Source organism: Battus philenor, unplaced genomic scaffold (genome assembly GCF_028537555.1).
Source record: "Battus philenor isolate CCGP_79_NKW_IND1 unplaced genomic scaffold, ilBatPhil1.0.hap1 SCAF_7, whole genome shotgun sequence".
In the NCBI taxonomy this organism is placed as follows: Eukaryota; Metazoa; Arthropoda; class Insecta; order Lepidoptera; family Papilionidae; genus Battus; species Battus philenor.
Window position 1 is genome coordinate 7969480 of NW_027181737.1, and position 16652 is coordinate 7986131.

Genomic DNA, 16652 nt, shown 5'->3' on the forward strand with positions numbered 1-16652 from the left:
AACCTTTTTTATCTGCGGTCATGTCGGCAATGCCTAGGATAGTGTGCCTTTAAAATTCAACAGTAATTTTACATTAATTCGTTAATTTTATAATACAATATCCAAGATCACATAATAACATGTCAGCCATAACATTCCCACTGCAAGATGTAGACCTGTTCCATCGCCTAAGTCTTATGCTGTCCGCATCCAACCACAACCCTCTACTTTAGACTACATCTTAGATCGACGACCTATTGGGGACTTACCCACAGATCACTTTATAGTTGCCTGTATATTTATATCTTAACTAATATTTTATTACTTTTTTATAAATTATAATTAAAATTAATTTCTCAATAGTCTTACAACTTAATTAAAGTTAACTGACGGAAGCACATCTTGCCATTAATTACGCGCTAACTTTACCGATAAATACTGGTTATATTACTAAAATGGAATACGACTTACTCTGCAACAGGAAGGGATCAAATTCTAATAAATGAAGTAGAAAAAAGTGATTTGTCTTTAATACATACATTCTAATTCATGCAAGTTTGCCCATAACAGGCCGTCACAGATCGAGGGCGCATTAAAGTGTTCTAAGAGGACTTTTTTTGTCTTGGGTCATCTAACTAGTGTTGTTATTAACATTAAATCTTCTATTAATGATTAGAAGAACTTTCGACTGTTTAACGAAAACACGATTCTTAAACTATTGTAAAAAATGTCCGATTTTCTTGTGGTATTACTTTTTGGTAAACTTGAAAATAATCGTTGACACAATACAATAAAGCACGTATTTAAGCACGTATTATATTTATTATATATTGAGGGCTTTGTGCGATTAATATTTTTCAAACAAAAAACGTTTCAAAACTTCTTTTATTGTGGTTGTAACGTAAATTTAAATATCGACGGTAATTTTAATCAATCTATAAAATTAATCTATAAGTAACTACTGTACTATTACTTTCATCTCGTAAGCTATAGTTTTGTCACTTTCCTCGAAAGAATATGACAAAAAAATGGTAGATTAGGTTTTAATCAATTAAATTAAAGAACCAAAATATCCAACATTGCCTAGCGGAACAGTTGAAGTGGCGGTGGACGCGCCATATAGCGCGCAAAACTAATGAACGCTGAGTTTTTTAGTGGATGGTACGCATAGAACGAAGCTGACTATATTCTAGAAACTTATTTGTGAGCAGTAGCAATCCTATATAATTATTGCACAAAGTGTGAATTATATAAAACTGTATAGCGGGAACCGAACTAGCGACCTTAGATACACAAGTCTGAGTCTTCTACCACTGCTATATTTCTAAAGTCACACTCACATCTTTATAATTTATGGTCTTAATTTTTTTGCAAAAATGAAGTCATATCTATTAGTATATATGAACGAGAACAATTATCATTTAATATGTATAATCCATCATTATATCTTAATAATGTCGCACGCAATAATAAAATTGCGTCGTAATTTGCTTCATGCAGTTGGTGCATCTTCTTTAGAGTAAATATAAAACTATGTAATACAGATCCAAAGTCGAAAAGCGCCCCACACCGCTGTATGACCTTTCTATGGCTTGAATAGTATTTGAGCCAAGGTCGTTGTGGTCAGTCATGGTGAAGCATCCTGTTCAATTAGTCACAATAGGAAACGATAAATTCAAATAAATACAATAATAAAAATATGATCAATGTTATAAATTACTTATATGGTGAAGCTTGTGTTTCGTCAGGAATTTTTATGCAATCCGATAAGGCAATCAACTGAAATAAAAATTTTAAATTACCAGCTGACTGTAGACTGTTACATCAAAACCTTACAAAAAGAAACATGTTATTATTTTGAAAAAAAAAATCAATTGATTGAAATAATGATAGACCAATAAGAACAGACAAATTAAGTTATCACCAAAAATGCCAAATACTAAATAATTTACCAAAAATAATGTTGCCAAAAAATTATTCACACGATCCGACGGTCTATATAGTTTAAATTTTCACAAGGTATTTCTGAGCTATCTAAGAAAGTTATTTTACTTAAGCTTTTATGATTATTAAGCATGTAGAAGAAGAAGGAAATAAGATCGAGATCTTCGGCTAGATTAATAATTTTTGTCAATCGCAATTACCAAGCAGTCCAAGCAGATTTCAATAAAGACAACTCTACAAAACTGTCCGTGTCAACTATTGCCGCAATTGTTACTCAAATAACGGCTACTATTTAATTTTTTAAAAAGTCTGTTCTTAATAGAATAGTAAAATGTATAGTGCTACATAATGTGGCGATATGATCGTGGCATTCACCTGTTCGCAAATCTGATACATTGTAAGTACTATCCAAGCTTATGTAATATAAGCCGTATAATTTTTGAGCTAATCACCTTAAACAAAGTCAGATTAGCTTACGGAAACGACGATGACGAACAGAAATATTGTAACTATCGCTAATTGTTCCTTGGTGGAAGATCTTTTTGCCACGGTAACTAGCTCAGATTACTTTTTTCAAGAGAAACATGACAACGTATTTTTTTTTTTATTTAATTTCCTGTCATATTTTTTTTTTAATATTGTACCATATAAACTATTTGTTTGTTTTGGTGCTCATATTCATTTATGTCTTCTTACTTACTGACATCTAATTACTTACATTGTAAAGTAAATAAATTAGTTAAATTTAATACAGTTTCACAGTAAGCTAAATTACTTTTACAATTTACATAAAATTTAATTTTTTAAAATGTTTAGCTACATATAAAAAATCACACAACATTATAAACATATAAAACCAAAAACCACAATTTACAAATATATATAAAACCGTCTAAATCTACAAATGTTTGCCACATTGAGATTCCTGTATCATTTCAGTATATTTATATTATCATTAAAAGAACCAAAAGACATTTATTATTAAAAATGATCTTTGTAAAAAAGAATTAATAGTTCTGTAGTGATTATATAACATAGTTTAATCATTAAGAACTATAAACTTTTTTTAACACGCTCCAAAAGTTAAAATATTTGTCCTTAAATCTGAAGGTTAGGTAAGGAACATAATACGATATTTTGTTACATGTTTTGCTCTAGGATTTAGATTTCAAACCAGTTGCTTTACTTTTAGAGCAGAACTATATGCAAAGGAACACGCCGACACTTAAAATACATTGCACGAAACTCGAGACATGTGACCTTGCAAACTAAGACTAAAGTGCAACGGGACGACAAATATACATCGATTGTCAAAATTTTTTTTTCAGAGAAGTAAAAATAAAAGAGGGTGCACGAACGCGGATTGGCAATTTGAGATGCAGAATATATGGCCGCATGGCTTTATGATTCTGGAGTGGAGACGGACTGGCAAGCGCAGCGTAGAACGTCCATAAGTAAGACAGAAGACTTTGTTAAAGTTGTCAGAAAACACTGGATGTCAGCGGCTTCTATATAATCACTCACTGTCCCGCATACAGAGAACAGAATTGTGAGAAAGAGTGGTGAGAAAAAATAACTTGCGGCAACATCACTTCGCTGTCATCAAAGATGATGGGACCCGTCGCATTTTCTAACGATATTGTAAAAAGGTAATAAAGCATGCTATGAAATAAAATAAAACTTAGGTCGGGTAAGCAGAAAACACAGATAATAAATAAACTGTGATAATTAAATAGGATAAAATTTTAACTGTAGGTTAAAACCCGTATTTATTAAAATATTAAATAATGTGGGGAAATGTTAAATGAAAATAAGAATGGGAGGCGATACATTAATGTTATTTAAGCGCAAGCCGTGTGAGTTATAGATAATGTGAAGGATGTGAGAAGAGATAATAGAAACAATTGTGATGAATGAAAGACATAGAATGCTTGTAGAACAAATTATATAATAAATATATAAAATATTTTCTTAGAAAAAGTCCCTGTCGTAAAACAAGATAGGGATTACGAAAGGCACAATAAACATGGCTATAATAATAAAAAAAAACTGGCTATTTTGAAAATATACGGGAGAGGCCTATGTCCAGTAGCGGACTTCCTATGTCTGAAATGATGATCAAGAAAAAACATATTTTTATATAGAAGTAACATTCAAGTAACAACTTATACTCTACCTATCATATTGGTCATAAATATTTTTTGTTGGTGTATTATTGATCGTTCGAATTCGATTTCGAATGCAGATTTTTATTTGCTGGATAATAGACATGATTGTAAATATTGCTTATATGTGATGGAGGAAGTGCATGTACTGTTTTTTCTAGTGTTCCGTTCTTTTTATCTTAATCAGGTGAATATTTATCAAATACGAGTATATAGACCAAAGCTGGACAACGCAATATCGAGTTGTATCGTTAAAATGCAGACTACAGTAAAATTAAAAGAGATTCAAACTTATATTACCTAATTTTTTTTTAATTTTCTGTACGAAATCAAAATTACAATTTAATAAACTCTTCTGAACAGTTCACCTAAATTTAAAACCACGTAGTGGGAAGTTAAAACAAATTTAAATCTAAAAAAACCCTTTTGCATGCTATAATTCGTTTGAATATGTAACGAATTAGATTAATCATTTATCCAAAATGTAGTTTAAATACAGGGTTATGAAAATAGTATATTAACAGCAAACATATTACGTACTGTATATCTGTGTATCTTGTTAGCAATTATTACATTGGAAATAATATTTCGTAAAATCATTGAAATTCATGCAAATTCTAGCTACCGCGACAGACTCCGTACTGTTAAAAACCAAAGTCGCAATCGAAAAAATATGTTTCAGAATGAACACTTTATTTACTGATTTCATTAACATCATGGTTATTTTAGTCGTAAGACATCCAACGCTGGACAATCCTCCCCCATAAAGATCGGTTCAAAGCGGCCAGTTTCGTCTTCCGATTAACTCACAATGTAGTCGTAAGATTTAATGTCTTAAGCTTAAATCACAATTACACAAAGCAATTTTTTTATTACTCTACAAGATCTTAGTAATAATGTGGTCATATTTATCGGATCATTATTCATAAACATTTTATGATTTTTTTACGCAAAAAGATATTATATATTTTAAAATTTTTAATGCTAGGAAGTGACCTTAGTTCAGCAGTGGACGTCTTACAACTTAATTATGACTATAATGAGGATGGTAAACGATTTAAATCTTTTGTTTTGTTAATTTACTTTATGGTTTATGTCCGAAAGAAAAGTGTTTTTTTTTCTAATCTTCCTTGCAATTTTTCCATTATTATCTACCTAAAAACCTTTTTCGAGAGAAGACAAAATAAGTAAAAAAATAGCGAAATTTGTTGAGCCGTTCTCGAGTTTTACGCTTAGCCACATAATTGGCGATTCAATTTGATTTACATACATTTATTTCTTGTAAGCAAAAATTTTCGCCTACAAATTGTCGGTCATGTTTTATATTTAGCACAACAGTTTGGTTAGTCAGCCTTTACATATATAACTTAATATTAAACAAATTATAATCACATAAATAATACATAATAAATACAATTTTAAACATGAAATTGCTTAACAAAGTATGTATAGTATTCTTGAAATACCACCACTTAAGCACTTTTGCATCTAATGTGCCAATTGTTTACCGTTATGTAGGTCAGGCGCAGATAATTTTAACAGGTCATCGGTCCACATTTAAAACAATAATACCATTAGGGTATTGTTTATAACACAAAGGCGATTGTGCTAAATGCGTACGAGATTTCGACACTTGCGTATTCCTCAGCATAAGTATCTATGAGACAGTTCGCACGCTTCAGCTGACAATTGAACGCTTGACGCTTAACTTGTATTGATCATTCAAGTTCTTTTTTTTCATATGTATTATTACTTGGGTATGTTACGTTTAGTGGAGGGTCATAGCCTTCTACAAAACCGCCATAGTCCAGAAGGAGGCAAAGATACAGTATCGACGTAGGACTGTCCTCCGGATAGTGGTGTTCCTGTACTACGAACGAGGCTTTCACGTGAGCAGAGAAAAAGAAAAAACAAACTGCCTCTAACGATATAATCCCAAACCATGGTGATAGAAAAACGAAGCTTGTTTGAACTACGTATATCCTGGAATGGGATATCCAAAATTACACATGTAGAGGAACTGTAGTAGATTGAAATCTCTCTTAAGCCTGTTCTCCCTACAGAAGGATATAGGAAGATTCGGCAGTATCTCAGAAACCAAGAATAGTCATACTTGTAATTTCACACAAACAAAATTTTTGTATAATACGTATATTAAACAATAATAATTAATATATATATATATATATATATATATATGACGTATTATATTTAAATCATAATTAAACTTTTACTGACGTTGTTCCAATTACAAGAATTCTACTATACCAACTAAGCTACAAGTCAAGTTTTTCTGTTCGCTGGAGACTTTTTCTGAGTATGCATCTACTTTTGTCTCCCGAGATAAATGTACACTACCGTACACAGATTTGAAGGTGGTCTTTGTTAAGGCACCGGTGAGAGTCTACGTATGGCGATCGCAAAAGTGTTGCTACGTACGATTTCCTGTTACAAAGTGCAGGATATCACGTTATTCAAATTAACAATCCCTTCTTTTACTGTTTAAAGAATCCTTTGCTCGTTTTGTGATTATAGTAAACTAGGCCATTTCGTCCCGCATTGTTGACTGCATAAGGGAAATGTGCTATATTATCTATTCCAAATATGTAAATACATTCCAAATAGTAATATTATGTTATTCGCCGTTAAGGAATAATAGATAAAAAACAAAAAAGGCACATTAATACCCTAATTTCAATCTATAGTATTTTGTCTAATAGATTTATACTTAAGCCTTGTTAATAGGCAGGAACATTCGAGAGGAATTTGATTCAATAATATCGAGTACACAATGTTGTAAATTTTTAATTTAATTTCAGCGCCACCTAGTTCTAGAAGCTTCAACTAACATCGAATAGTGTCAAAAAACTACAACATATTCTTAACGTCTCTCAACGCTTAGGCCTTTATCCTTAAATGTCAAACTAGCAATATGGTGGATTTAATGTAAATTAACATTATTATTACCAATGACACCAAGTGGCAGTGAGAGTCTAAAGCTGTACTCGTATATCCATAAACGGATGATTTAATATTGTCTCTAATTTGTTTTTTTTTTTTTTTACACTAACAGTGTTTTTTTATGAACATTATATCAGTGGATCAGACGCTACATTTGTTTAAATAACAAAATAATAAAAGTCATTCAAAGAAGCAAAAACAAGATTGGTATTCTTATCATAAAATATGTTTGGGTATTTTTATTATATAGATACACCACCATTTTATATCTTAAACAATAAATAGATCTCTTCTACGCATTTAAGACATCACGTTAATATTTCCTGATTTTATATTTTAACTCCAAGTGTGTAGTTTACAACCTTGACGCTGACATCAGAAGCAAATGTCCATCGTCTCCGTAATGGGATTCTTACTAACATCTTTGCAATCGGTATGCTAATTATACGTACAGGTAAACATGAATACTCTTCTAGAAATTAAAATGTCGTCGGTAGCTTGCGCATGTGCGTAAAAGTCACTTGACAGAACTTCAATGTTTACATTGTTACTAAAATAACTCAACGACTAATAAATATAGTTAAATATATCTATATATATAGTAATTTAGAAAAACCAAAGATTACTAAATTCAAAAATATTAATTATAAAGTGATTTTAAGAGCTTAAAGTACATAGATACAAAAATAAATAGAAGCACTTCTAGTTGAATGTGAACTAAAACTTAAACGTTTTTTCGATATTAAATTTATTTTCTGAATTTTTTATTTATGCGTTAAAAAGTTTTTGAACCATTAACATTTCGTGTTTCGTCCATTTGTAACAATATTTGTACTGCTATTAAATCATGTGTATATTATGTATTTCATTGAATAAATATGATAAATGTTAGTTGAATATAAATGAACATGTTAAGTTGAAAAATAAAGTATTCTAATAATTTTACTTCCTTTTGTTCTACTATTCTTATATTTGTCTAGTCCGACTACAAACAGACTACATAGAATATACTTTTTATGTTTTCTCTGCCAATCATCTACCAATGGATAAACGACAAAATAAGTTCTTATTTGGATCGAAGTCATTTCACAAATAGCTTATTTAAATCGATGGATTTACTTTACTTTTTCGTTAAAGATATACTTTATGTAGTCTTTTCAAATATTTATTTGTTATCAAACGTTATAATTTTATCATGACACTCCCATAGTACTTTTACAATCTCATAAAATTTATTACTAAATTTTATTTAATTTTTTTTGTTATTAAAAAGGATTTCTAGACAGATTTAAAACAGGCTTTTCGTGTAACGGCTACTTTTTATAATTCAACGGCAAATCCGGACTTGAAAAAGGCCATGCCTTATAACAACGTGAGTTTCTAAGCTAGAATAATGCTGAATTTTATTATACAGTACAAATCATTTCGCACAGATTTAATTGTCTCTGAATAAGATAACAGCCTTTTTGAGAACACATAGATTAATACACAGACGCGTTAGCCTATCTGAATTGACACAGAAAAATAATTTTACACTTTCAGAAAAATTTTTAATACAGATTTCTCCTTTTTTTTAATTACTCTGAACGGCCAGCGCAACTTAGTGCATCAGTCCACAAGGTAGACAAATGACCTTATTTAAGTTAATGTGCTGTAGGAGGCACCTTTGTCTACTAATGGAAGTCCTATGGTTGAGGTGATGAGAGTTGAAGTTGTAAGCGTTGGACAAGATAAAGAGCTGGAATACTCCAGGAAAACGATAAAATAAAGCTCAAAGCTATGTCGAAAGACAAAGATTTTGATTTTTTAATGTGAAAAAGAATTTCTTAATACAAAGAAAACAGTTAACATGGCTTCGCAATAACGCTTAGGATGATAATAAGTACAAACGTGAACATAGAAAAAGCAAATAAAAAACTTTTAATTCATTTACAAGATGCTCAATTATTAAAAGGATTTATTTAAGTCTTCAGTTTCCTTTACTAGATTTGAAACAATGATGTCTTTTTAGTATTGGTAAAGAATTTTTTGGTACTTTTATTCATGTATAACTTCCACACGGGCAGGAGACTCAAGAGCTTTAAATATCGATCCTGAGCTCGAAGTCTCTCGTCTTCTTACCGAATTATATTTCCGATAGTTCTCCTTAAGTCTGAAATACTTTAACGGCCGCTGGAGTCAATAGAAGAGAAGATTAACTACACCATTTAAGATCTTAAACCATCAAATTTTTAATAAATTGGCGTGATATAAGACAGACAGGGCCTTAGCGACAGTTCCAAATTGTTATAAATTTTTATAATATATATTTGTGGTTTACCTTTATTTTTCATTTTAAATTTGCCCTAATTTTTCATTGATATTCAAAAAACTTAATAATTATTCATAGTTCGCGAAAAATTCTCATTGAATTTGATTAAGAATATTCAGTATTATTAGAAGTTAAATTTAATTAATGATATAGCAGAACTAATGACCTGCCTAAGCATAGCATATTAAATACTGTTTTATTATTTCAAAACGTTTTTCTTTTGGCTTGTCAAACGCTGATTTATCTCTTTTCAAGCTTTTAAAATAATTTTGTCATGTATCTTATAAGGTACATCAAAAAGAATGTCCAATAAACTTTTGCTAATGATTTGACAGGCGACACTATGCAGCTATAAAAGAAAATTATTTAAAGTCTATGAAAATGCTGATACAAGAATTAAATCATCTCCGTTGTAAACGTTAGATAAGATTACCATCATCATTTCAGCCGTAAGATGGTCACTGAAGGACTTTCAAGCATTCCACCACATATTTTAATTAGACCGGTAACTGGCTTAAACAAGGTCATGTGTCAACCATGAGAGTGGTTTACGCTATCTTTCTGGCCTTTGGTCTCTACTCCAGAATCTTAAGGTTTTAGCGGTTATTTGTTCTGTGAGCAGTGTGGCCTGCCCACTACCTCTTCACTTTTGTTTGTTTACTGGGATATTTGGGTAACTTTTGTTCATCTACGGATCTCCTTATTCCTGATTAGATGTCGTAGAGAGAGAGGTATTGGATGAGAAGAGGTATAATAATTTTCTAAACGCAGTTATATAAAAAAAAACTTTTCTATAATTATACGGAGGAATTTTTTTAAAGAAATTACGTACTCCTAAATAGTTATGTAAAATAAATATACTTATTAATCGTCAAATGTTAAAAGCCTTTTCTAATGAAAGTTAATAATAATTATTACACATAATTTTAATTTATTGATAATATCCATATCTGTTTATAACTATAATTATATAGATATTCAAAGTTATTTCCAGTTTTAATTGCCTAGAAATTAATTATTCACAGCATTGTCACAAAACGTGAATATTTAAAGGATATTTATTACTACAAAATTTGAAAGGTCTCGTCTCATCAACATTTATAATTTATGTGTCTCCGGTCAATGACATGTATGGTAATCGTGTGTAAAAATGTAGTCACCCTCTAATTAAGGAAATTGTGTAATAATTATCACATAAATTAGTTAGTCTTTTGATAATAAAAAAAACGGTAAAAATTTATTAACTTAGGCTTTAGACTTATTTATACTTTGTTTTATGAACATACAATGAAAAACATTTCAACTATAGAACAGAGTCGGTAAAATAGTGTATCCGGTCTAAACAAAACTGATATTTACAAATCCACAAGGATCCTCACACTCGTTCATAAATTTATTAGACCGATATTCTGCTCACATCTATAACAGCAGTAAATAACTCTATTTGCGAATATCTGGAAGTTGATTTTGACGTAATTCCAAAGTATTTGCATTAGTTATTATTGACGAATATAATTAATATTAGTTTCAATTTCATTAACATAACAAGATATTTACGGATATTAAATTAATAGAATATGTAGAGATTTCTTAAAGATTCTACGCAAGATATTTAGAGAAACGCTGACATTTTACTATGGCTTGAAATGGACGATTACTCAGAGCTGTGACCGTCTGGCATTAACTTCACCTACATTGGAACGTCACAAAGCCTATTATAATATTATACACACGTTCTCATCTGCCGACATGTCCTTTACCCTAATTATTTGTAATATATCTTTGTTAATAGCAATAATTTAAATAAATAAAATAAAATGAGGATCTTGGAAAATAATCATATGAACTTTGACGTAACTTATACACTTTGCTTCGTGCATTGATGACACCCCTGTGATTATGAATATTTGCCTATTTTCTGAGTCAATATTATAATGGACAGAAACCTTGTACCTGTTTATTTGATAAATATCAAAATATTAAATTATAAGTTTTTTTTCAAAATACTTTACATTAATTTACAATATATGTAGATAATTAAAAAATAATATTCAAGGACAGTGATTAAAATTAAAACCACTGAAAATGACAAAGTTTAATTCAACTTCAAACCAAATTAAAAATTACCGGTAATATTCTTGTCTTAATACTTAGAATTTTTAGTTCTTTTGTTAGTAAAAATTGTTATAATATTTACATAGAGGCTAAAAATCCAAGTAGGTTTACATGATGTAATCTTATTAATAACCTATCGGTTTTTGTTTTACCTTTTACTATATATCAGAACACATCTGTTGTGCGTGGTTCGATGGAATGCATTTGATTGATAAATTAATTTTTCTGTGGCCATAAAGTTAATGAATAAGTTTTATGTAAAATTCTATATAAATAAATATTCGGCCTATTGTTGATAGCAATGGCTATAAAATTAAGAGCGTCTGCTTTTTTGTTGTAACACAAAAAGTTTTGGTACGGCAACTTTATTCAGGTTATAACATGTTTTACTTTATTACATCCAGTTCGATGAGTAACTCAAACGATATATGTTAATTCCTTATAAGGGAACGTTTTAGTTCGCTATATTAATTAAATAAATAATAATAACCAATCTAAGGCGATCGATATTTTGATAATATGGAACAATAATCAGTAACAAAACTTAAGATATTAACCGTTAATATTCAGGTCGAAAATAATATTTATCATAATAGATATGTCAATTTTTAGATAATTGATAAACCACCTCGTCTTTATTTTTTTAACTAGCTAACAAAGGCTTTGACATTATGAAAAAGAGAAATTAGAAAAAAGTTTCCCAATTTAGAATTTTTCTGGAGTACACCTGAATGTATAGGAAAAACGATCGACGAAGATCTTTTCTAATTTATTATTGGATTCATTAAGGGAACCCGTTTTTCGTCATATACTACATGACGTTAGTAATGATTTTCGAATTTATTACATATTGTAGCGAATAGTATATAAACAAGGTATCTACTTAGGTGACATAAATATATACAGTTACGTTTTTGGTATTCCATTATGTGGTATATGGTGAATTTGGGTCAATAAAACACCGTTCAAATCATAAAATGAATGAAATGAATTTAAAATTAATGATAGCAATGTATACATAAAAGTATCTTTGATATAAGTGTGTATTTAACTTAAATAAGTATGTCTAGTAAAATTAAGATAAGTCTTGCTTATACTAGCTGTTCCCTCGCCAGCTTTGCATAGCCCGCATTGAGTTTTGAGAAAACAAATTGATAGAATCTATTTTTAGTCTTGTACCCATAAAAGTTATAGTAAGAAAAAATGTATTTTTTAAAGAAACGTCCCATGAACTCCTTTCGCCGACGAAATTTTGCAAAATCCTCTACTTGACTATTCGACCCTTGCTGACTTCTACTCGCCGAAAATAATATTTATGGTTTGTGAGATGTCGTAGAACAGATATATATATCAGTAAAATACGTACGCAAGAGGTCTCGTGAAATTTGTAAATTTAATTTAATAAAATAACGTTTACGAATTTATATTACGGTGAATATGAAATAAACGCTAAAGATATGTATATATGTATGTTCTTTAAATAAATCTTATGTTTGCTAAAAACTTGCTTATATTTGCGATGTCTATTTAGCGCAGTTCTTGTTCAAAGGAATTATTTTAATGCCAATTCATCCAATAGTTTAATAAGTCTAAAATTGTCGAATGAAACTTATGTTGCAGAATGAATCGCTCACCATGGGGTGAACGTTCTTTTCGTCCCGTTATTTTTAAATCACGAGCTAAAAGTTACATATATGAATAATATTAAATTCACGAAATAAAAATTAAATGAAAGAAACAAATCGGTATTTAATCACTTATTAAAATGTACATTAACAGCTATCTCATCTCTACGTACGAGAAACTTGATTTTCAGGTTGATAGAGAACATCCTGTTCAAAACTACCAATGCATTGCGACTATTTAAATAATATATTCGATTTAAAAGCATTTTTTTATGAAATAAGATGTCTCTAATATATAATGAAAAAAAAAACTGTTTAGAACAGTTTTTTTTAAATGATGCAAGGATGAACATAATCGAAGTTTCGACATAGTAGCCTTGTTTTTGTTCCTTCATATTACAACATTTTAAAAAATTTTAACCTACTTCTTATCCAAAAAAAAAAACAAATTACTTACATAATTAATCAAAATATTTTTTTAAAAAACTGATACTGTAATGAAACTGTGTAAATTTGTGCATCTTGGCTTTTTAATATGTTGTATTATGAACAGATAGTGAGTTTCTAAAATAATTACAGCAAAACCGCAAAGAAATTATTGCCCATGTAATTCATCAGGCACGGCGATGTAACCCGTTAAATAGGTGTAACATTAATCTACATTTAGAGAATCCTTATCAGAGAATTCCATTTTTTTTCATCCGTATCATATGTTTCTCATCGTCAACAAAAGTATTATTTAATTATTGATATGAAAAATGTGAATGATACTATCGTAAGGTGATCAAGATGTTTTAGACGTGGATTACCTTCACCCTGCTACCGATATCTAACTGCTAAAATTATGATGATATCTAAATAACTATAATTCCAAAAAAATAAAGCACATACCGCGGACAGCTAATTAGTAACCTCCCATGCGCATAGAATAAATATGTGTTGTGGACACCAGAGGTACTTCAAGTAACAAAAACCGCAAAAGTAACACTTGACAAAATGTAACAAAATTTGGACGTGATAGTGCAGCTTACTAAAGAGTGTAAAAGTTGTGTGTATTTCATGTATGCGGGAGTGTAATTTTAAGTGTTAGAATTAACAACAGTTACAAACGTAATAATTAAAAAGAGTTATACACATAAAATGTTAATAAATATTAAAAAGAGGCTATAAAAACGTTTATTAACATTATTAAGGAAACTTTGCTACCTATTTTTTTAAGTTCGATTAAATATTTTACACGAGCCTGAGTAGCGTACTAATGGATTGTTAAAATTATAATCAAATGTGACCTTTTGAACCGGTTAATTAAGTTACGTATATCAATGCTATTAAAAAAAAAAAAAAACAATATAAACGGAAGGAGATTTAAAATGGATGGAATTTGTCGTATGCAATATCTAGCTTTAATAAATTTGTTGAAAAACGACAAAAAAACTTCTTAATATTTTTTACTTTTTAAGACGGAAGTTGGATATAAATTTACCGCCTCGATACCTATAATATTATAAACTATTACCAATTGATTAAGATTACATTTTTATTTTAACAGGATATGGTAGTTATAGGAGATTCATAAATCATTTCATAACAACCATATCATTTATCAATTATTTTTAGACATTTAAAGGATCGGTCGTGTATCGTATGGTTAATTGATCGTCGAAGGACCGAACAATATGAATGCAAACAGCTAAAGACATCGCAAAGGTAAATGTTAAGGCCGCAAACGAACGCCAATCGCATATCATCTCGAAAACGCATGATCACGAAACAACGGCAGATAAAGTGTTATGTTCACTTCAGATTTATCCTAAGACATTATACAAAGTTATTAAAACAAATTTTATTGCAGAATCAGTACAGTTTTAGGTACAGGATGTCCACTGATAGGCACAGGCCTTCCAAATGGATTTCCAATAAGATCGGAAGCGGTCTTTTCAGACGCTGAAGCATCAGTGTCATTTTATAATGCGTGCTGCGTGGCTATTACGAATAACACTGACATCTGCTGGGCTACGTAGCCTACTTTGGTTCGTCTACACATCTGTTTATTCACACACATAGCACAGGTCACATAGCAAACAGAACACGTGACCTCTGTATCCTGAAGATTCGGTAGTGGGATCACAGACCGGCAAGCGCAACACAGGGCGTTCTACTAAAGGTTGTCGGAAAACGTTAGATACAGGTCGCTTTCAAACGGTCTTTTTAAAATTTATTAGTGGAGATCACTGTCCAGCGGTGAAATTCTAAAATATAAAGGATAACGATGATGATGATGATTTACAGAATAATAATGCAATCCCGGCCGCCCTGATTATTTAAATTAAAAGCAAAAAACAAATGGTTAATTGTATTTTTAAACCTGTTATAAAATATATCTGTTTGCGTAACTAAGAGGTCGATGAGCAAAGACCCGTGAATTTATAAGAGCTTGCCTTGGAACAATGTGACACCTATAAAAACGAAGGACATTACGGCGCGCTATACGATACAACTTCACACGATTTATTGTCTCGTTAGCAGCCAAATCAGTCGTATTTGAAAGATCGTCAGTTTGAATAATTTGGTGACCCGTATATAGTTGTTATACGAGTCAATTTTAACCTTGGTATCGAAAACAATTTAAAGCAGTATCACTTAAACCACAAATTCATATAATTACCGATACATAAAATTTATCTACAACCCATATTTTTAACAAATTTTGACCTTTTTTTGAACGACGTTATGGGTAACAGAATAATACAAAAATCAGTTACTCATAGCCCCCAGCGTACACCAATCCAAAAATTTAAATACAGTTGAGAATATTCGCAATTAATATAATATTTTAACAAAAAATATTACTAAGGTTCGCCGAAATCAAGTTTTTGTATTTCTTACCATAATACTGCTTTGCTTTTATACTCACATTTTTTCGCAATCGCTTCCAAAAAGGTATTATCATACATATCAAATAAGTGTTTTGAAACTACATTAATAAAAACTCCTTTTTCAAAATGTCTATTAACGGTTTATACGAAAATTTAAATTTATAAATGTTCCTAACTGTATAAAAATGTCTAGTTTTATCGACTTGAGTTAAAAATATATTTCCACACATTTATTACTGAATATATTAAACCGCCAAAAACATAAACGTTAAAAAATGCTATGTTAAAAAAGGCGAACATTCATAGATGGTATTCAGGACCTGTTCAATTCTGAATAAAGCACATTACTAAAATGGATGGTGTTAAAGTGTTACTTACTATTGTATTATTTACGGTAGCTCTATTTTATTAAAATAAATCTTTTATTAAAATATGAAAAAAATGCTTTGTATGAAAAGTTTACTTTTTAACTATTTAACATATTGTAATCCAGTAGTAGTTGTTATTTGTGTAGTTGCTACTTGATATTTATGTGTATTTTATTTTAATACTCAGTTTCATATCAAGCGTTATTGAGTACAAAATGTTTTTACTTTGGCTACATAAGGCACATGTTATATCAAAAAATAGAGAAAGAGCAGCGTGAGAAATCCAAGGTTAGGCTGTGTGCTGGTCG